General features: G+C 34.8%; 1 protein-coding gene across 2 annotated transcripts in view; it reads right to left on the reverse strand.

Moving 5' to 3' along the window:
• The window catches only part of INPP4B (inositol polyphosphate-4-phosphatase type II B), an 805,823-nt gene that overhangs the window by 650,620 nt on the left and 132,630 nt on the right, over positions 1-22,573 (reverse strand). For both annotated transcript variants that reach the window (XM_032333488.1, XM_032333487.1), the window contains exon 2: positions 4,901-4,963. The gene's annotated coding sequence lies outside the window, so the exon portion shown is untranslated. The remainder of the gene's footprint in view (positions 1-4,900; positions 4,964-22,573) is intronic.

Below are 22,573 nucleotides of genomic sequence, written 5' to 3' on the forward strand. Positions count from 1 at the left end.
ATGTATAAAAAAAACACAGAAAAAAACTGAACTTGGAAAAAATAATAAGGTGCATAGAGCATGCTTCTGTAAGCATGTAAAGAGATTTGTTTTGTAGTTTCTATATGTGTGTATGTATGTATGTATGTATGTATGTAAGGTGTGCATGTGTGTATGTGAGCAGAACAAGAGACTCTCAAGTTTTGCATGTACCCCCACTCCAAACTAGAACACTGATGAATATAGTAGGTAAACACTGATTTAATGAATGAATACATAAATGAATGAGGGGGCAAATTACAATACAACTTTTTTTGCTATTGGTTCTAATGTGAGATATGCTATAGGTATTGTCTTTATAAGGCAGGGTTTTGCTTGTGGGCAAGTGCCTTAGCTGTGTGGCTCAGGTTAGAATTTTCTTCCACGACATGTGTGCATAGTGGCAGAAGCTAATGGGTGATAGAATTGGGCAATCTTTCCTTGGTGAAGAGAATGTTTCAATAGTGAAAAATTGTTTTCTTTATAAGTTAATGTATTTAAATTTAGATTTTATTCTCATTGAAAAGATGTGATAAAAGGACAGTAGGTTCTCAAGGCAATCTTAAATAATACATAGCTAATTTAATACATAGCTAATAACATAGCTAATAAAATAATACATAGCTAATTTAACATAGCTAAATTATAACTCTCATAGTACAAAGCACTCTTTTAGCCTTTAAATATTACTTTAGTGGAAATCATGGTGATACAAGGAGTTCATTCAAAGTTTGTGTGCTTCACTCAAAGTGGGCGTAAAAATGGATGGCAAAAGAATCTTCTTTACATTCATATTAAAGGAAAGAAATCCCATGTCTGTGTCTGTACCTATATATAATAAAATGATACTTGTACATATGCACATATACACACCTGTATACATAAGAACTAATAGTAGCAATCTATGCAAATCAGTGACAGCGCAGCATCTAGATGACTTTACCAAGAGAATATGGGTTAAGGGAAAGAAATAGTTGTAGTGTTAGGAGGAATTCAGAAGGTCTTAAAGAGAAATTTTAAGGTTATGTGGGCTTAGGAATAAGGGAGAAAGATTGGGCATTCAGGGTGGAGTATTCAGCTTAAAGAAAGACAAGAATGTTTAGGATAAGAGGGATAGTAAGAGCGAGACAAAGGAAGAAATGCAGGCAGGGGATTGATGGAAGAGCTTGAAAATTATTTGCAGGACTTTATTTTAGACAGTGACATGCCTTATAGTTTTGGGAGTTTTTAAACAGGTTTTTAAAAGATGGAGTACCCCACAGATTCTATTCCTCAGAGGAATAAAACATAACAAGAACTTTTCAAATGACAAAAACCACAGAAGCCAAAAAGATTATCTAAAGCTATCATAATAGCTCTTTGTCACGTAAATCCTCTTTGAGAATTACTTTTTAATCACTTCTGTAAGAAAATGCTCTGTGATCTCTTCTCTGACTTGCACTTTAAGCACTCTTTGGGAACATATTTTGCCTGATGCTACATCTGTATTCCTGCATAGTATTACATGTATCACACACAGCACCTAATTCAGGCAATGTGACTATTATCACACCTCTTATCACATGCCATAGACATATTTCTACTTCTCCTTTAAATTCACAGCCATTAACTTACTAATCAACCCACAAGTTTTGATGATTTACTTTCCACTGTTACTTTAGGGTAGGTATGTAATAAATAATATAAAATATAAGTAATGCAGTAAGCTCTTAAAATATCACAAGATTTTCATGCTTTTAAACCTCAATAGATATTACATCTGTGTTTCCTACAGCCTGTATAATAAACTACAGTGAAACACATAACTAAACAATTTCTTTACAGTTTATTTATTAGTGTTCTTGAACTTAAGCAACATACACTAACCTTATGATACAGTTTATTTTCAACTCTTAAAACCATTTGTACTAAGTTTAGATCTTCACCTAGTATACATCAAAAAAAAATGCCAAATCCTTAATATCTCATTACAGTTACCTACAGTTAAATATATGTGAGGAAAAAAACTTGATATTCTTACATAATAAAAATAAATTACAGACATGAAATATTCTTAATGAAATTCTATCTATTTCCAGGACATATAAAACATATGTAAAAACAGCCTCTATGTTTGTACATAATCTTTCTATGGATGTATAGAAGGATATTTTGACCTGACTAGTTGAAGTTGCTTCTCTCTTTGAATGATAAAATTCAGAATATTGTGACTAAATCACTCCCTGTAAAAGAGTCAAATGCAGAATTTTTAAGTATCTTCCCATGCAAAAGTGCATGCTATTCAAACAGCTTGTTCCCTGAGCTCCATTGTCATAGTTAATCTTACACAAAAGTGTGTTCGTTTTCAACTGGGAAAACTGAATGGTCCCATTTGTCTAAAAATAACACCTTCACTACTGTGTCTTAAACTTCCATATTCTTACTAGGAGGCCAGCATTACCTTGATAACAAAACCAGATAAAGACTCCACTAAAGGGATGCCTGGGTGGCTCAGTCAGTTGAGCATCTGCCGTCAGCTCAGGTCATGGTCCCAGAGTACTGGGATGGAGCCCTGTATCAGGCTTCCTGCTCAACAGAGAGCCTGTTACTCCCTCTCCCTCTGCCTGTCTCTCTGTCTATTTGTGCTCTCTCTCTATCTCTCTGTCGAATAAATAAAATCTTAAAAAAAGAGACTCCAAAAAAACAAGAGAACTACAGACCAATATCCCTGATGAACATGGATACAAAAATTCTCAATAAGACACCAGTAAAACAAACTCAACAGCACATTAAAGATTGAAATTTAAGTGTCTATATTCCATCTGAGATAATAAATATTGAGCATCAATAATTAGCACTCTGTTGTATTAATAGAAATTTTTAATAAGATTGCAGACACCCCTATTTCAATGAATTGAAAGGTCTAACTTAGAGAGATGATGATGTGAACACCATTTTCTCCACCCCAAATACTCTTCCACATCCCACTCCCAACCTGCATATAAACACATACATGCTAAAGCATAAGCTCTTTGAGAATTCTGTCAGACCAAAGTACTTGGACTCTAGAGTATACAGAACTGTTTCTTTATTTTCATGTTGAGGAGAAGTGGGTTTTGTTACTATGTGTACACAATTCTGAAAACTCTACCATGTTAATGGAAATATCCCTCCTTCTACCTTTCTTTCTTTTACTACATTCAGCTCAAAATAAGTTTATCCATCTCTTACATACATAAAATAAAAGGTTAGTAAAATTGAGTATTAGCATATACAGACCTCTGAAAAAAGAAAAATACCACACGGATGCATCCTGGATAGTCCGTGCTCTCTTTATCCTTTATTTTCATTCTAAAGCTCATAGATCCTTGACCCTCATTATTGGTTTCATCTCATTCGGTCTTTTTTTCTGAGTCAATCATCAATTTACCCTCAACAAACACTTTACCACCACTTATCTCCCTATGCCTCTATCATATAGCTCAGCTTCACCCTCTTCCACATATGGTCCAGGTAGTTCTCATTATGTCTCTCTTCGGTGAATCACAGTTAATAGTTCAATGCAATTTGCAAAATTGCAAATTTTGGCTTTAGCTACTGTATAAAATCTGGTTTTATACAGTAAATATATGCAAAAGGCAACCCTCAATTGATGTCATTAACCATTTTTAAGATATTTTGTAGTTTGAATTAACATTTTAGTATAGATAAAACTTAAATAGAGGGCCCACAATTCAAAATCCCCTTTAGGGGAGAAAAGCTGCTTCCCTAAGGGGTTTATACATCTTTTGAAGAACTAACTGGAAGTCAGAAATAAGTAGAAACACCCCAATTTGCAATTCAGCCTAAATTTTTGTTCAACTGCAAATTAAAGTTCAGAAGCAACTTTTCTGCTAATGTCTATTAAATTTAAATGCTACCTTTATTTCAGCACTCATTTGTTTTTAGGAATTCAATGATTTGTCAAAAATAAAACCCAATTAATTCCAATTACTATGCAGCCTAATGTACATTTCAATAAATCTATTATTTGTGTTCACATACATAAAGTAATACCCTATCTTCACAGCTGTATGAATAGAAAGTATTGAGAGATGCGTCCAGTTCCCCATCACAATTCTAAGCTTTAGAAACACTTCTATAAAAAACTATTTTGAGATAGCAGTTTTATTCATAAAACATACACACATTACTTATCTGCATCTATAACCACACTTCATTTACATATACATGTCATTAAAATATTTGCATGAGTGTTCATATTCTTAGGCCAACATATGTAAATAAATCACATAGCAATTTGAAAATTTAGCAACTAAATAGGCAATCTGTTAAGTATAATCAGACATGCTATTCAGCAAGTGTATCATATAATTCAATCTTCCAAAGAAAATATATGTTTTGCATGAGGGTGCCTTTATAAAAGCTTGATGAAGTTTTCTAGGAATTTGTACTGAAATTTTCACATATTCAAAAAATAAAAGGTAAAGCCATCTGACTAATGCTTAAATGAAAGGAAAATCTCATCACTGTAACCTGATTTAGAATCTAATTGTCTTATTGTCTATCATTTGTAAATATGATACACTAATTGGGGCTATTTCCAAAGAGAATGCAATCTTCTCATCAAGATCCTATTCACATATTAACATAAATGAAATAAAAGTGTCATAAAGTTAACCATTATCCATAACGTTTGATAAGCTATATATAATTTAAAATTTACTCTTCACTTCATAGATAGGATGATCATCATAAATCATTCCCTCTACTTTTCAGATAATGATTTGATTTTTTTGGAGGGTTATACAGTAGCTAAAACCAGTGATCAAAGAAAGCCAACTGGTTTAATGTATCAGAGTTCAACAGACTAAAAAACTTATCAGTTCAAAAAAAGCATTACCTTGATCTGAATCTTCATAAAAAACAGCAGATCTCTTGCCAGGTAACACCATTTCTTTGGGTTCTGTGGGCAAAATGAAAAGAGATTAATAAAAACAATCTTTCTTTTTACTCTTTAAATACTTCTTTAAGAAGATTCATTAGTAATAAAGGTCAGAGAGGAAAATCATTTAGCAAAATACTCTGCTCCATTCAGCAGCTGCCTTGGGAAGTACTTGTTATAAATGCCAAATAGTTTCCTCAAAAGCCCCCCCCTCCTACAGCTGAGAACATGGCAGATACTGTGGCAGATACTCAGCCTTGTTTTCTTTGCTTCTCTCTCTTCTCCTATGGGAACAAAACAAGCACTTGAACATGAAAAAGCATTAGCTTCCACTCTTTCAAAAGATAAGATGTAAGCCATGTTGGGACAGAACATTTACTTGGAATACAACTAACTGAAATGGAATTGGCAATTATCTAAACTTACTTTTCTCCCTCCTGCAGTGAGTATGGGTTTTAAAATATTCATGAAAGCTTGGGTGTTTTCTTATTCTGTCTTTCCACAGAAGTGATAACATGAGATAGTATGGGATGACTCTGTAAATAATTGCAGATTACCCTGCTCATATGATGCAATTTCAGAGCTTTTCTATGCCTCAACAAGGAGGAAAACACTTTCTAGAAGTCAAAAGTATGAAAATATATCTTATTCCCTCTCTTAGCATATAACAATCTTGATGAGTATTCCTTAAGAGATTTTATTGCATCATTATCTGAATGTTCAGATTGGAGGATAAGAAATTCAAGTCTGAGCAACAGCTTTCCAGAAAAGAATGTTGCATAGTTAGGTAAGAATTTTAAATTCATCCCTTAAGAAGGTTATTTGGACAAATGTTAACAGTTAAAAGCATCATTGATTAATTGAGGACAACAGTCATTATAAGAATAGTCCTATAACTGTAATCCATATAATACCTTACTAGCTATGTGACCTTGGGCAAGTACATTAAACTTTGTAAACCTTTAAATTTCATCTGTACTATCCAAATAAGAATTCCTCCTACTCAACAGAGCTGATAAATAAATGAAATAAAATATATAAAGGATATAGGACTGATGATTATTAGCTACTATAATTATCAATAACATGATTAATATTATTATTATTGTTCCCCTTTTTTAAAAAATCTCACTACCTCATTGAAAATCTCTGCCTCTGAGCCATGTGGTGGAATAATTAAAATAATATCATGCTGGATATCACTGAATTTGTCTTTTGTTAATCAGAGTCCGTGATGACAGAAATAGATAAATAAATAAATAGTTATTGTATATCTTTGGGCAGATGGGGAAAAAAACTTTTCAGGAAGATGAGTTAAGTTGCAACCACTCTACTCCACTGGCTTCTCTTGATTTTGCTAGAGATTTTAATTTAAGGAAGGCCCCCAAGAAAGTATGATTTAGTTTAAGATTCTCTTAAAGCAACTGGCTCTTGTGTACTCGTGTCAGTATTCAATCCCATTCAGAAAACACCTCATGAGCTCCTAGTGCAAACCAAGGGTATGGACTGACTTTAGAGGAAACAGTAAACAAAAAGCAACCCCCAAAAAAACATAGTTCGGTAGAGGATTCACATCTTTAGACAATTATTTCAAGCAATTGGTGTAAATATCAAGTTTAAATCATTAAACAGTATACACTGTGTTTGAACAAAAGAAGGTATTGAAAGGATACTGTACAGTCAGGAAAGGGAGATTTTTAAAATAATCTTTATAAAGTCAGTCAGAATAGCTGAACCGATGCACACTGGCTGACAATCCGCCCTCTTTTGTCTAAGAAAATTTCACAAAAGAGAGGAACTTTGAAGGACTAGGTCTGGAAGGCAGGTAAGTAAGAATATGTCTTTTTAGGGAGCTGGGACAATGCATAGGAAGAACTGAAACATTAAAAAACAAAACAAAACAAAACAAAAACCATGGAGACCAGATTAACAGGAGACTGACTTGCAGAGCCCATTGTGCTTCTCCCCAATCTCTCACTAAAATGCTCTGAGGATGTCAAAGAAGAGAAATACTGGTAATGGCAACTAGAGAAAAGGGACAAAACATAAAAAGGTATTTCCAGTAGCTGCAGCCCTGATAGGGACAGACTAAGTAACACTGTTTTAGACTCAAACTTCATACTGTATATTTTGGAGGACACAGCATATATGATGAGAAACAGAGAAACTGGGAAGGGGCTTTGATTCACACCCACAGCCCCCAACGCCAAGTTGCGGGAATCAAGCAAACAAGTCTATATAACATCTCTTGTGGGTTGAACTGTGTCCCCCAACAAATATATTGAAGTCCTCCCCTTGCACCTGTGAGTGTGAATTTATTTGGAAATGGAGTTTTTCCAGATATAATGATGCTATATGGGAGGAGGGAAGCTTAATCCAACATGAATGGTGTCCTTATAAAATGAGACACAAAGAGAGACATATGGAGAATGCCACATGAAGACAAGGCAAAGAGATAGAGATCACCATGTGTTGAGGGAAGAAGAGACTGGAGTCAGCAAGCCAAAAAATGCCAAGGATTGCTGACAACAGAAGCTAAGAGAAAGTCATGGAACCAATTCTCCCCTAGGTTTACAGAGAGAACATTGTTCTCTCTCAACATTGTTGATTCTAGATTTATAGCCTCTTAGAACTGTGAAAGAATAGATATATCTTATTCTAAGCTACCTAGTTTATGGTAATTTGTCATGGCAGTCCTACTAAACTAATGCAGCGACTTTTGAGGCAACAAGAATTAGGCCTTTACCCTGCTCACTTGGAGCTTCAAAAAATCTCACAGTTATACTAACTCAGCAAACATATTCTCAATTTAGAATTTAGAATGCCCAGCTCCATATAAAAATCTTATTTAATGTTTTTTATTATTATGTTATGTTAGTCACCATATAGTATATGAGTGGAGAAGGGAGTTGGGGGAAATTGGAAGGGGAGGTGAACCATGAGAGACTATGGACTCTGAAAGTTTAAGGTTTAAATTGCCTTCCCTCCATAGCTAGGATCTGCTGCAAGTACAAACCAACAGCCAATGAAGAGGGATATGTTGGTCCTGTATTTTTACCCCATGTCCCTCTTCCCTAGCCCAGTTAAGCTTGGTCCCAATGCTCTGGGATATGGGAGTAGAGTGGAAAATTGAAGATAAGAAAAGAAGAGGTAACTGGAGAAGGAAATTTTACTCTCTGTCCACTGAGCTAAGAGAGCTGTTTTGTATTTAAAGCTGATTCTCAATCAGTGGATGCTTTTCCAGGTTTTTCAGGGATTGTTTCCCCCTCTCCAGTCACTGAGGAGCTTTTATGTGTACTACCTTGATATGAGTCACACTGTCTCATTTTATCACTTACTACATCCACAGTTCCAACTAACACCTTCAGCCCCTATCTGCTGAAGCCAACTCAGTCCCTGGGTAGCTCTCTGGGACAGCCTCATTCATTCATTCATTCATTCAGCCTCATTCAGCTCCCTCACATTCATGACCCAGACCTACTGCACAGGGAGCTCTCACAAACCCTGGAGAAATGGGCTATTCTCAATTCAGTAACTCTCCTTTCTCTTCCATAAATGCTCACTAGCTCATCTTGGCTTTAGAGTCATCTGAAATCAGTCCAGTCTCCACAACCACACCCAAAACTTAAAGGAACACATACTAAACTCTCACTGAGTTTTGCTGAACCACCTCTTCTTATCAGTAGGAGGAGGAAAAAAGGGAAACACCCCACAACTACATCCTTGTGTACATTCCTAATGGTCCCTCAGTTTACTCCAAAGAAATATGCCTTTAATCACTAGACTTCCCACCCTTTTTTGGGTCAGGAATGTAGGAGTTATCTAACCAGTTCTCATATTTTACAAGGGAATTTCTACAAGGTGACCTGTGTTCATAAATCATTTTGGTATTGGATAGCTGTTGTCTTAAAGAGTCAATATCTTCCCATTTTACATCCTGTGATAGGAGTTTTCACAATCTGAATTTTAAGAGACTCATGGGGGAATCAGCTAAAAATTGTATAATATGTCTACTGGATATACTCTCTTTTTAAAGTTTCTTGAGCATTCTATGAGTTTTATATACAAATTCAATAAAATATAATCAATATTATATCTCTTAATCTTCAATATAATCTCTCATCTTCAGTCAGGTGAAGTGCTCAAAAACTCCCATGTTACTCTCACCAGTTCCACTGACCATGTCTGTTCCTTCTGGTTGTGATTGAATTCTTACTTTTCAGTACCTTCCAAATTTACCACCCTGTCAAAGTTTCAATGCCAACTTCTCCACAAAGTGATCCCCAGGTACTTTGGACTTTGTTGATTTTATCACTATCTGACCTTGTGTAGCATTTATTTATAGGCAATGCATATAATTTATATTGCCTTCTTGGGTTGTCTTATGCTGTCATGTCTCTCCAACTATATTTTAAGTTCCTTAAGAGTATTTGTATTTTGTGCCTCTCACATATCTGCTTTAGTACTTGATTCAATGCTCAGCACATAGGAAGTGTTTCCTAATAAATATATGCTCACTTCCATGTACTAAATATCTATTAATAAAGATAAGAAAGAGCTAACTTTTGTGGCACAAATATCTTACCATGTCTCATATAGAAATTACATAGTAAGTCCTTATTGTTGCCACATAAAATTTAAAGAACATTTGAACAAACTAATATGTCAGACAGAACAGAAGCAGAAGACAAAGGAATATGAGAGGTGAAATGCCAACAGAAAACAAGGATGTCATTATTTGGAAATATAATCCATATGCAATGCTTTTTGATTTCTCTATGTTTGACTTCACCTTTCTGCAGGGGTAGCACTTGCTTCAGAAGGATTAGGATTGATACAAGGCAAATAAAGTAAGAAAGGAAGAGACTACAGCTTCACCAGCAAAATTCTAGATCCATAGTAAGGTGATGGTCTTGAAAAATCAGGCTTTCCTTTTAATTTTTAAAAACACAATCTTAGTTGGCATTAACATATTAGAAGTCAGAACTAGAAAACTAGATCATGAAGTTATATGATACAATTAGGGAAGAAAACTTAGGGTATGATGTAAAGAATATGGAAAACTACCTTAGGCTCAAAGGTTGTATGGAAAAGAAGACAGAAGAGGAAGAGGTCAAATATCAAATCCTCATTTCCCTCCTCTAAGTTAAACCTCCACATGAATGTGGTAATAGGAACAGTAGGACTAGCAGACTGCTTTTCAGGGCATAGCCTGGAGAGAATTCCAGACTCTCTGAGAAAACTAGCATTCAACATTTAACACTACACCTACATGGGAGCCACTAAGTGGCATTAGAAGAGGGAGGGAAATATCTAAAACCATGAATCTGAGACAGAATCCCATTATGCCCACAACCAATGTGTGGTGCCCCAGGGAAACAGAAGTTCCCAAGTACCCTAATCAGGGAATATGGGAGTGCTGAGTAGATGTGATCCCCCACCTACTCCAATGAGATCATTGTCTCCATAGTCACAATACTATAAAGGAAAGAGTAGAAAAAAGAAAAAAATTCTGAAAGCACAAACATTTACCCAAAAGTTGTCTCAGTCATCAACTGCTGGTAAAAAGGAACTTAAATGTATCTAGTCCAAGGTTGTTCTTTTACAGATGAGGAAACAAAAAAACAGAGTGGCAGACTCACCTACTCAAGAGTATTATGCAAATCAGGACAGAAAAGAGGCAATAATTTCAGTTTTTCTAATACCTACTGGAATGCCTACACACTATCCTGCATTTTTATCCAGCTCCTTTTTATTATAAATATCAGTTAATGTTATTATTCAGCTAATATTTAAAAATAAAAATTCAAATTTTATTTTAAATAAAAATATCAATAATTTTAAATCCATTTATTTTAATGAATAATGAAATACATGTAAAATTAAAATAATGAATAATGATTCCACAGAAACACTATTAGTCTCATTTATTTAGTAAATTTAGCAAGGTTACCAATTTAATGTCATTGTACAAAAATCAGTTGTGCTACCACATAACAACAAACAAAAACATAGAAATTCTGGCTCCCTGAGTGGTTCAGTCAGTTAAGCATTTGACTCTTGATCTCAGGATCATAGGCTCCATGCTGGTTGTGGAGCTGGGGGTGGAGCTGGGCCTGGAGACCACTTAGAAGAAAAACAAAGTCTACATTTAAAATAGAAATAATACCTCAAATACCATGGAATAAATCTTGCAAAAGATTTTTTTGACCTCTAAACTAAAAATTACTTAGAGAAACATTACTTAGGAAAAATAAAGCAGGCAAATTAATGGAAACAGCCACATCATGTTCACTGATTGGAAGATTCATTATTACAGGATGTTGATTCTCCCCGAACTGACCCATGTATTCAGTCTGATCACAATAAAGATCCCAGTAGTTTGTTTTTTAATTTTAAATTTACAACCTAACATTTATCTAGAAATGTAAAGGGCCAAGATTATCCAAGGTGATATTAAAGAAGAACAAAGCTGGAGGACTTCGATGACCAGATATCAAACTTGTTATAAAGCTTTCATAATTAACACAGTATGGAATTGGTGTAAAAACAAACAGATAGGGTACCTGGGTGGCTCAGTGGGTTAAGCCTCTGCCTTTGGCTCAGGTCATGATCCCAGAATCCTGGGATCGAGTCCTGCATCCAGCTTTCGGCTCAGCAGGGAGCCTGCTTCCTCCTCTCTCCCTCTCTGCCTACTTATGATCTCTCTCTGTCAAACAAATAAATAAAATCTTTAAAAAAAAAGATATATGGAACAAAACAAACAAAAAAACAAAAAACCCACACAAATTATGATAACTACTTACCCAGGTAAATTAGGCAACATAGAGCAGTTGGTAAAGGGCAATTTTTCCACTAACTGATCCTGAACAAATTATATATCCATTTGGGGTAAAACGTGAATCTTAACTCTGACACATACAAAACAAACAAACAAAAAATTACTTCAGAGGGTTGTTTCCTAACACATGGGTGACAAAACAATAAAGCTTTCAGAAAAGAGTATCTTTCCCTTTGGCGTAGACAATGATTTCTTAGAGAACACAGAAGTGGTAGCCATAAAGGGAAAATACCATACATGTCATTGCATTTAAATGAAGAATTTCTGTTTATCAAAGGACACCACATAGAGAATGAAGTGCAAACCACAGAGTATAAGGAGAAACCTGCAATACATACATCATATAATGACTCATTCAGGGTATTTAAAGTCCTACAAATCAACAAGAACAAGGCAGACAACTTGAAAGAAAAATGAGCAAAAGACACAAATGGAGATTTTACAAAAGGAGGCATTCAAATTTTCAACTAACATATTAAAACCTCCTCAACTTTATTAGTCCCCTGGAAATGTAAATTAAAACCACAATGAGATGCCACTGTGGCCAAAATAAAAAGGACAGATAACATCAAGAGTTGTAAGGATATGGAACAATGTGATATCCTGCTTGTGAAGGGCAGAGGATGGAAACTGGTGTAACTTTAGAAAACAGTTTGGTAATACCTACTAAAGGTGGTCCTGTGCACACCTTGCAGCTGGCGGAGTTCTACTCTAGGCTTATAATCACTATAAAGGCACACTGGTTGCCAAAAATTATGTACAAAATGTTCATAATAACACTCTTCATAGTAAGGGATAACTGGAAACAGTTCAAATCTCCATTAATAGCAGAACTAATTAAGAAATGAAGATTTATTCATAGAATGAAATGCCACACATTAATGAGAACGAACAAACCACAGTTACATGAACATGTATGATTATCACAAGCAATAATCAGGGTAAGAAGTTATATGCAAAAAAGCATGCATCATATGACTTTATATATATATATATATATATATATATACACATATATATATATTTATATATATATATAAAATGTGGAGGGGACCTCTTGTGGGGTAGTGACTGGGAGAGGACAGGGAGCCCAGTGTGGGACTCAATCCCAGCACTCTGGGATCATGGCCTGAGTTGAAGGCAGAGGCTTAACCCACTGAGCCACCCAGGTGCCCTGAGATTTTTTTTTTTTTTTTTTTTCAGCTACATTAGCCAGGAAACAGAGTCAGATTTTAAGTGTTATATCTGACCTTTTAAATTATTTCCTTTTGCAAATACTAAAATTTCTACCAATTTGATTCCTTTCTAATTTTCCTTTGCTTATTATTTTTTGATACAATTATTACATTTATATTTGTAGGTTTTTTTCTGCATTTAAACTTCGGGAAGAAAAAAATGAATAGAATACAAAAACACAATAAACACCTATTTATCTTTGTCTGCAAGCAATGAGATAGAAAAAACTTTTTCTTCTCTGAATTATAATTATATCTAGATCAAACATCAATAATGAAAAACTACAAAGATAATAACCAAGGCACAGACATTTTGAAATGTATGCTTAATATATGCCAGAGAAAAGGCAGAAATAAGAACAATTAATAATACTTTTTTTTTTAAGATTTTATTTATTTATTTGACAGAGAGAGATCACAAGTAGGCAGAGAGGCAGGCAGAGAGAGAGGAGGAAGCAGGCTCCCCGCCGAGCAGAGAGCCCGATGCGGGACCCGATCCCAGGACCCCGAGACCATGACCCGAGCCGAAGGCAGCGGCCCAACCCACTGAGCCACCCAGGCGCCCCAATTAATAATACTTTTAAAGCACACTAAAAAGTAAATACTAGGAACAATTAATAAAAACATTTTTCTCAAAATGATGTACTCTAATTTCACTGATAATTTTATGTATTTAATCATTAAGTTTTTCACTCTCCATTTAGTCAAAAATAATCAAAATATTTTCCCGTAGGCAATTTAGCAATAAAAGACTTAAAAAAAACTTTTATTCTTTGAAAACTACTTTTTTAATCTTTTAGTCTGAATTACCTTAGAAGTACCTTATTATTACTGTAATAGTTAAAATAAACACTTCACTGCCATATTTACCAGAAATTGTTTTGAGTTGTTGTCTTACACATTCAAGCTTCATTACAATTTTGACAGCTGGGTATACTATTATTCCATTTTACAGACGAGGAAACTGAAGAACAGTTTGGTTACCAGGTTAACAGCTTGTTAGAAATACAGAATTACAGGCACTGCACTAAACCAACTGAGTCAGAATTTTCATTTTAACAAGAAACTCAAGTGCTCAGTAGGCATATTAAAGTTTAAAAAAGCCACTTTTAGAGGCGCCTGGGTAGCTCAGTGGGTTAAAAAGCCACTTTAGGGGTGCCTGGGGCTCAGCTGTTAGGCAACTGCCTTTGGCTCAGGTCATGATCTTGGGGTCCCAGGATGGAGTTCACATCAGGCTCCCTGCTCAGAGGGGAGTCTGCTTCTCCCTTTGACCCTCTCCTTCTCATGTTCTCTCTCTCTCAAATAAATAAATAAATAAATAAAATCTTAAAAAAAAAACATTTTAGATGATCTGTTCCTCTAAACTAAAGGCTTGAATCCTTGCTTCCGCAAATTTATTTCTGTAGTTTCTGCAAAATTTATCAATTTTACCACGAAAATTTTAGTCTGTTAAAATTATTATTGAGTACTTCACTATTTCTATCAATTTTGCTGCCTGCAGTGTTACTGAATTTTACTGAATTAACTACTGAGGACTTAAAACAGAAGCTTCTCTTCTAGGGCTGTTTGAAAGGCTGTTTTGTTTGCAAGGTACTGTATCTTCCACAAGTAACTACAAATGCTATCAATTGAAAACAGGCAGAGCTGACATGCTTTAGTTCTGGTGTGTAGCCTTGTAAATGTCCATGAGAGTTCCTAAGTTAAAAAATCAATACTAGAGTAGCTACTGTTTTCTCAAAATCCTGAGAGATTTTATGCTATATTATAGCACAGTGCTGATCTCAAATCCTTTGTGAATTCTGCTCAAATTTTCTTATTTCTTAGGTATTCACTTATAAGTTGCCCTAGGGTTTTCTAGCTTTGCACATAAGATGACCTAAAAAGGTTCCAGAAAGATAATTTAGTATTACTACTAAGCTAAGGATTTTGCTCTGCCTAAAACAAACACCATTAACAACAACCAAAATCAAACATAATAACTAATAAAACCCTCAAAGAGAAACATCCATATTGAAAACCATAAAAATAAGCTTCAAAAACAGCAAATTAATGCAAAAAAGTCAACCTTAAGATAAAAGACAAAGTTGTGTGTTAAGTATTTTTTACTGTTTTAATAAAGTACCAATACTTATATCTTCAAAAAACTATTAAATTTCCTTATCACCTTATCTCTTTGCTTTGGCTCTGAATGTATTTCCAACTTATGAGCTAGCTGGGATAAAGAAGGTTAATTTACTTCAGCATATAGAATCAAGGAAGATCATTCATTAAAATTTTGCCAACAGAAAAATGAAGAATGTTTGAATGTAGTCTGGGTATTAGATATAAAAATGAATTTATTTCAATTGTGTCAGGTGTGAGAACCGTATTATGGTTACATAAGATTAATATCCTTATCTTTTAGAAACGTATACTGGAAAAAATGTGGGCTGAAATGTCAAAAAAAATTTCCAATAGGACATACAGGTACACCACTAAAAATGAAATGAAGTACCATCACTAAAAATGAAATAAAATTAAGTACCAGCTACAAAAACAGAAGAGAAAGAGAATGATTAGGAATCTAGAAATAGGGGCACCTGGGTGGCTCAGTGGGTTAAGGCTTTGCTTTTGGCTCAGTTCATGATCTCAGAGTCCTGGAATCAGGCCCTGCCTTGGGCTCTCTGCTCAGCAGGGAGTCTGCCTCCCCCCTCTCTCCTGCCTGCCACTCTGCCTACTTGTGTCCTCTCTCTCCCCATCAAATAAATAAATAAAATCTTTTTTAAAAAAGGAATCTAGAAATAACATCAATAATAGAAAAATTTTAGTATCAATGCAGGAGGCTTAAATAAGCCATTAGTACATTAAATTAAAAGTAATGAAAGAAAATAATAATGTTTCTTTCAATATTCATAATGTAACTGAACTAACAATATATTTGAAAAATGTTATGGACACATTTTATGGACCTCTTGCTCCTGCTAATCACTATGATAACTCTGTTATATATATCCCTGCTCTTAAAATGAAATAGTTATTTAAAAGAGACAGGAACACTTTTCCCACTTTCATAACATTTTTGGCTTGACCCAAGGCCAGAAGTTTTACACTGTTTTATAGTAAGCCTTTTTAGTTTATCTCCTAATTTGATTAATCAGACAGTCATTTCTTATTATAGGTGGTTTCTGTGCCTAAATGCAGTAGAATAAGTGGAAAACAGTCCAAAATTTTGGAAATTAACAGACATCAAAAAAATTTCAACTGCATTAACTTTTACTTTCTACCCCGTTCTAGGAACCAATAATTTTGGCAAAGCATATGAACATCAAAAGTAATATAGCTGGAAAACCTTGTGCAATGCTGGAAGGTAAAACCTAAACAGTATTTACATGCAAAAAAATAAATAAATAATCTAAGAAAAGAGAATTATAGTTGAATGCCTCCATATTCCACTATCAAAGTACTACAGGGGAAAAAAAAAAAGAGAGAGACAAAATTAAAAACTATACAGTGCCCAATCAGGGAATTTCTGCTTCTGGTAACATTGGCACTAAGAATTCTAAAAAGCCCTCTCCTTCAGAACATCTAGAATGCTTGATAAAATACAACAAACATACTTTAAACTGCACTGCTGAGCTCATAAGACATAAACAACCTTAAAGTGGCAGAATGAAGCAGGTTGGAAACAATAGTAACATACACATGCAAAAACATGGATGCCCTCATGTTGTTTACTATTAAAATCTTGAAGCTTTACTATTTATTAGCCTGGTGGGAAATAATGGACAAGGCTTTAGGTTTGAAAAAAGTGAGGAGTTGTAATTCAGAACCTCTAAAACCCCAAGAAAATGTACAATTTGAAAAAATGCCTTCTACCATAGGGAAGTGACAAGGGCAAACTTATCTATGGCATCCCTATCTTGGAGTAGACAAAAAGAAAATCACTCTTCTAAAAATGAATTAACTGTAGTTCTTCCCCCATAGCTTTTAGCCTTGGTTTTACACTGATTATAAATCTGGAAAAGCTTCAAGGAAAGACACTAACTTAAAGAAGCAAATTGAATCTATTCCAAAATAATATAACTTCATCTCAGACCTCTCAGAATCCCCAGAATTTTTAAAAAGCCAAAAATGAGCAAACAACGCAAAATTATACAACCTTAAAGAAAAGAGGCCTTCATAAAGGAGAGTCCAAAAAAGCAACAAACACCAAAATATGACTGCCAAGGACATCAGATTCTGTAATTGTCAGGAATATAACATAAAATGAATATTTCAAAAATCTCTAAATATGTAAAAGAAGGAACTAAAAACACAATAGAATATTAAAGTCAATTGGAATTTAAAAAGGAAAAAGGTAACGTCTAGAAAAAAATATAAAATTACACTCTCTATAGATGCATTGAGTACAAAATCAGGTACAACTTCAGAGAAAGTTAATAAACTGAAAGGTATGCTTGAGCAATTACATAAAATACAACAGAGAAAGAAAAAGTAATGGAACACACATAAGATAGAGAAAAAAATGCAAAGTTCTAACATGTGACCAATCAAATTCCCTGAAAAAGAAATAAGATAAAATGGAGGAGACGCTAGACCTCCCTGGCCTAGAGTGAGGCAAGTGAGGCAGCTAGGGCAACATTTTAAGGAGGCATTTAGTTTTCTTAAATTTTGTCACCTGGAAGAGGCAGTATCAAGAAGATAATTGGCTAAAAGTTTTCCAGAATTGAAACTTGAAATCCAGAAAATGATGTTGTCCAAGAAGGATGAATAAAAAGAAATTTACACCGGTGGCTATAGTAAACATAGAATACCAAAGACAAAGAGGTCTTAAAAGCAGCCAGAAATAAAAGATTGACTACTTTAGTAGACAGTTTAGGTGCGATGCCCAATCCTCTCTACCAGCCACTGAACTTACACCTACCTTTCTCTTCATAATTGTCCTCATATCTTAAGAGTTTCCAAACTCCCTCTGCGGACAGCCCACTGCCAAAGAATAATGAATGGATACCAAGGCCATATCCCTAACATTAACTGTGACATTTCTGTGGTACCCTCAGGATGCAGACTGTCTTATGGAATCAGGCTGATCTTCCATTAAATCCACATCTTCAGCTACCTGATTTTCCCATGTTATAATACTTCCTTAATTTTCTTTGTCTGATTTCAACAAAGCTGAAAATCCTCATCCTGGATTTGAATCTAAGAAGTGCAATTATCAGCAAGCAAATGACAAATAGAACAGCAGCTGTTCTCAAAACAAAAATGTATACCAGAAGACTGCAGAGTAATATATTTTAAGCACTGAGAAAAGTAACTGTCAGTTAAGACTCTATTCCCAAACTGTAGTTTGAACCAGACATAAAATAAATAACTATTCAGATATATCAAGACAGAGTTTATCACCAATAGATCCACATCAAGAAAATTTTTAAAGAAAGAATTTGGGACAGAAAGAAGGTAATCCCGGATGGGAAGTCTGATACAAAAGAGGGATGAGAAATAAGGAAAATGAGTAATTAATGATCATGTGAGTAGATTTAATCAACAAAACTATATTTAAAATAATATTAATAATAATTTTAATTTAGGTAACAACAAATAAATTATTTTACAACAAAAGGAGGAATATGATTGAATTTAAATTGTGATGTCTTGCCTTGTTGAGCAGGCAATAGAGATTAATTAACTTAAGATTTTAAGTATGCCAACAAATATTTTAAGGTCAATCTCTAAAAAGTAGAGATCAACCATATTAACTTCAAATCAGCAACGAATAGAAGAAAGAAAAGAATAGTAAACCTCAATCAGAAAGAACCCTTCAGAAAGTTCTGTTTCTGGCCTCAGTGGAGTAACTGGTCCTAGATTAGTCCACTCACTATAAACAATCAAAAGTTAGACAAAAATATAAGGTTAATCTTTGGGGGTATTATACAACATGCAGCCTAAAATTATACTTTATGAGTGAAAGGAAAACTCCACAATTTCCCCACCTCTCTCCATAAAAACAATTTTCCAACCTCAGTAAAGTAAGCTGAGATGCAGACCAACATATGGTCCTGCTGTGCTTAGAAGGCAGAGATTAGAGTTCAAAGAAGCTGAAGTCCCTGGAATATGCACAGCAAGGTGTCAGAAAGGAGGGAGCTGTGCAGAAGTGAGGACTCAGATGTCCAAGTAATAGTCCCTACAAGTTCGTGGACAATGACTGGGCTGTACATATGCAGGGCAAGAAAACATGATGCTTTTAGAGAGTTATTAAGAGTGAAACAGAGATATTAGAAACAGAGTATTGGAGATCAAGCAGTGCTGTTAGATTTTGGAGTCCATGCCAGTCAGAATAAAGGTAGTCCTTTAATACCTCCTAATATGGTAGATTTTTACAATGTAAGTATACATTAACTACTAGATGTACAAAAATAAAGGAAAATAGGATATGTAGTAAAGAAAATGTATCAAAATAAATGGAGATGACACAGATCTTGCATTTAGCAGATAATGACTTTTAAAAGGCCATTAAAAATAAAGAACCAATGGAAATGTGTTCAGAGAATTAAAGAAAAAATATGGTACTAATGAGAGAACAGATACTGGATCTCAGAAGAGAAATGAAAGCAGCTTTAAAAGGCAAATAGAAATTCTACAATTACAAGGAATAATAAAATTTAAAATGTACTATTATGGGCTTCAAAACAAGTTGGAGATGGAAGAAAAAAGAATTAGTCAAGTTAAAAAAAAAATCAAAGTAATTACACAATATGAATCACCTGGGTGGCTCAGTCAGTTGAGGGTCCAACTCTAGATTTCAGCCCAGGTCTTGATCTCAGAGTCATTAGATCAAGTCCCATGGTAGACTCCACACTTGGCATGGAATCTGCTTGGGATTCTCTCTCTTTCTCTCCTTTTTCCCCTCTCCCTGCTCAAGTTCTCTCTCTCTCTCTCTCAAAATAAATAAATGAATTTTTTAAAAGAAATTACACAATCTGAGGACCAGAGAAACAAATGTCTGAAGAAAAATGAGCAAATTATATACACACACACACACACACACACACACACACACACACACACACACACACACCAGGAGTCTCAAAAAGAAAAGATAACAGGACATGAAAGTATTTAAAGAAATAATGACTAAAAATATACTCAATGATGGGGGAAGAAGTGAACTTACAGAGTCAAAAAAGTTTTTAAAGATCTTATTTATTTGTCAGAGAGAGTGGGGGTACAAGCAGGGGGAACAGCAGACAGAGGGAGAAAGTTCTCCACTGAGCAAGAAGCCCTATGCAGGACTGGATCCCAGGGTCCTGGGATCATGATCTGAGCTGAAGGCAGATTCTTAACCCACTGAACCCACCCAGGCATCCCACAGAGTCAAAAGTTTGAGGAAATCCCAAAAAAGATAAAACCAAAGAAAACTACACCAAAGTATATCTTCGGTCAATCTGCTAAAAACAAAAAGCAGTCCGAGAAAAAGGCATATTACTACAGGGACCAATAAAAATTAGTGCTCATTTCTCATCTGAACAAAGTACTCCAGACAAAAATGGAACAGCATCTTTAATCTGTAAAAGGAAAAGAAATACAGTTGACCCTTCAACATCACAGTTTGAAACCGTTTGGGTCCACATATACACATATTTTTTTCAATAAATACAGTAAAGTATTGTAAATGTTTTTTTTCTCTTCCTTATGGTTTTCTTAATAATATCTTCTTTTCTCTAGCTTGTATAATATAACATACAAAATGTCTGTTAAGCTATCATTTACATTATCAGTAAGGCTTCTGGTCAAGAGTAGGCTACTAGTAGTTAAGTTTCAGGGATTCAAAAGCTACACACAGTTTGCAACTGCATGGGGATTTGGTGCCCCTAATCCCTGTGCTGTTCAAGGGCCAACTGTACTGTTATTTAAAAATTTTATATCTAGTAAAAATATAGTTCAGCACGGCAAAAGAAGCCATGAACAAAACGAGAAAACAACCTACTGAATTGGAGAAGATGTTTGTAAATGATATATCCAATAAGGAGTTAATGTCCAAGATACATAAAGAATTTATACAATTCAACAATAAAAAAGTGAGTAATTCAATTAAAAACCAGACAAAGACATTCTGCTTGTTCAGTCAGTAGAGGATGTGACTCTAAATCTTGGGATTGAAAATTCAAGTCCCATGTTAGGTGTAAAGATTCCCTAAAAAAAAAGTCTTTATGAAAAAAAAAAATAGGCAAAGGTCCTAAATAGACATTTTTCCAAAGGAGACATTCAAATAACCAACAGATACATGAAAAGATACCCGATGTTACTAATCATTAGAAAAATGCAAATTAAAACCACAATAAGGTGGCACCTGGGTGACTCAGTAGGTTAAGCATTTGCCTTAGGCTTAGGCCATGATCCCAGAATCCTGGGATTGAGCTCCTTGTCGGATTCTCTGCTCAGTGGGGAGCGTGCTTGTCCTGTTCCCTTATCCTGCCACTCCCCCTGCTTGTACTCTCAATCTCTCTCCCTCTTTCTCCCTCTCTTTCTGAAAAATAAATAAAATCTTAAAACACACACACACATACACAATAAGACATCACCTTACACCTGTCAGAATGGCTAGAATCAAAAAGACAAGAAATAACAAGCATTGGAGAGAATGTGGAGAAAAAGCAACCCTCAAGCCCTATTGGTAGGAATGCAAAATGATGCAACCACTGTAGGAAACAGTATGAAGATTCCTCAAAAGATTAAAAGTAGAAATACCATACAATCCAGTAATTCTATTACTGGGTATTTACCCAAAGAAAATAAAAACACTAATTTGATAAGATATATGCAACCCAATGTTTATTGTAGCATTATTTCTTATATAAATTCATTTATTGATGGAAACTTGGGTTACTTCCATATTTTGGCATATGCATATATGTATGTACATATATATATATATGTACATGTATGTAAAATTCTTTGTTACTCAGCCATAAAAAAAATCAGTTCTTGCCATTTGTGACAACCTGGAGGACCTAGAAGGTACTATGCTAAGTGAAATAATCAGACAAAGGCAAACAGCACATGATACAACTTACATGCAGAATCTAAAACACAAAATAAACAAAAAGCAGAAACAGTCCCATAAATAGAGAGAACAAACTTATGGTTGCCAGAAGGGTGGGGGATAAGCAAAATAGGTGAAGCAAGAGGATAGAATAATCTTCCAGTTATGGAATGAATAAGTCATGGAAATAAAAAGTACAACATAGGGAATATAGTCAATTGTACTGTAATAGAGTTGCATGGTGACACTTGGTAACAACACATGTGATGTGCATAGCATAATGTACGGACTTGTCAAATCACTATCGGTATACCTGAAACTAATGTAACTTTGTGTGTCAACTATAATTCAATTTAAAAATTTAAATATGGGGCACCTGGGTGCCTCAGTTGGTTAAGCATCTGTCTGACTTGGCTTCAGCTCAGTTCATGATCTCAGGATCGTAAGATCAAGTCCAGAGTAGGGCTCTATGCTCAGTGCAGAGGCTGCTTGAGAATCTTTTCCTCTGCCCTTCCTCCCACTCTCTCTCTCTA

Source organism: Mustela erminea, chromosome 2 (assembly GCF_009829155.1).
Source record: "Mustela erminea isolate mMusErm1 chromosome 2, mMusErm1.Pri, whole genome shotgun sequence".
In the NCBI taxonomy this organism is placed as follows: domain Eukaryota; kingdom Metazoa; phylum Chordata; class Mammalia; order Carnivora; family Mustelidae; genus Mustela; species Mustela erminea.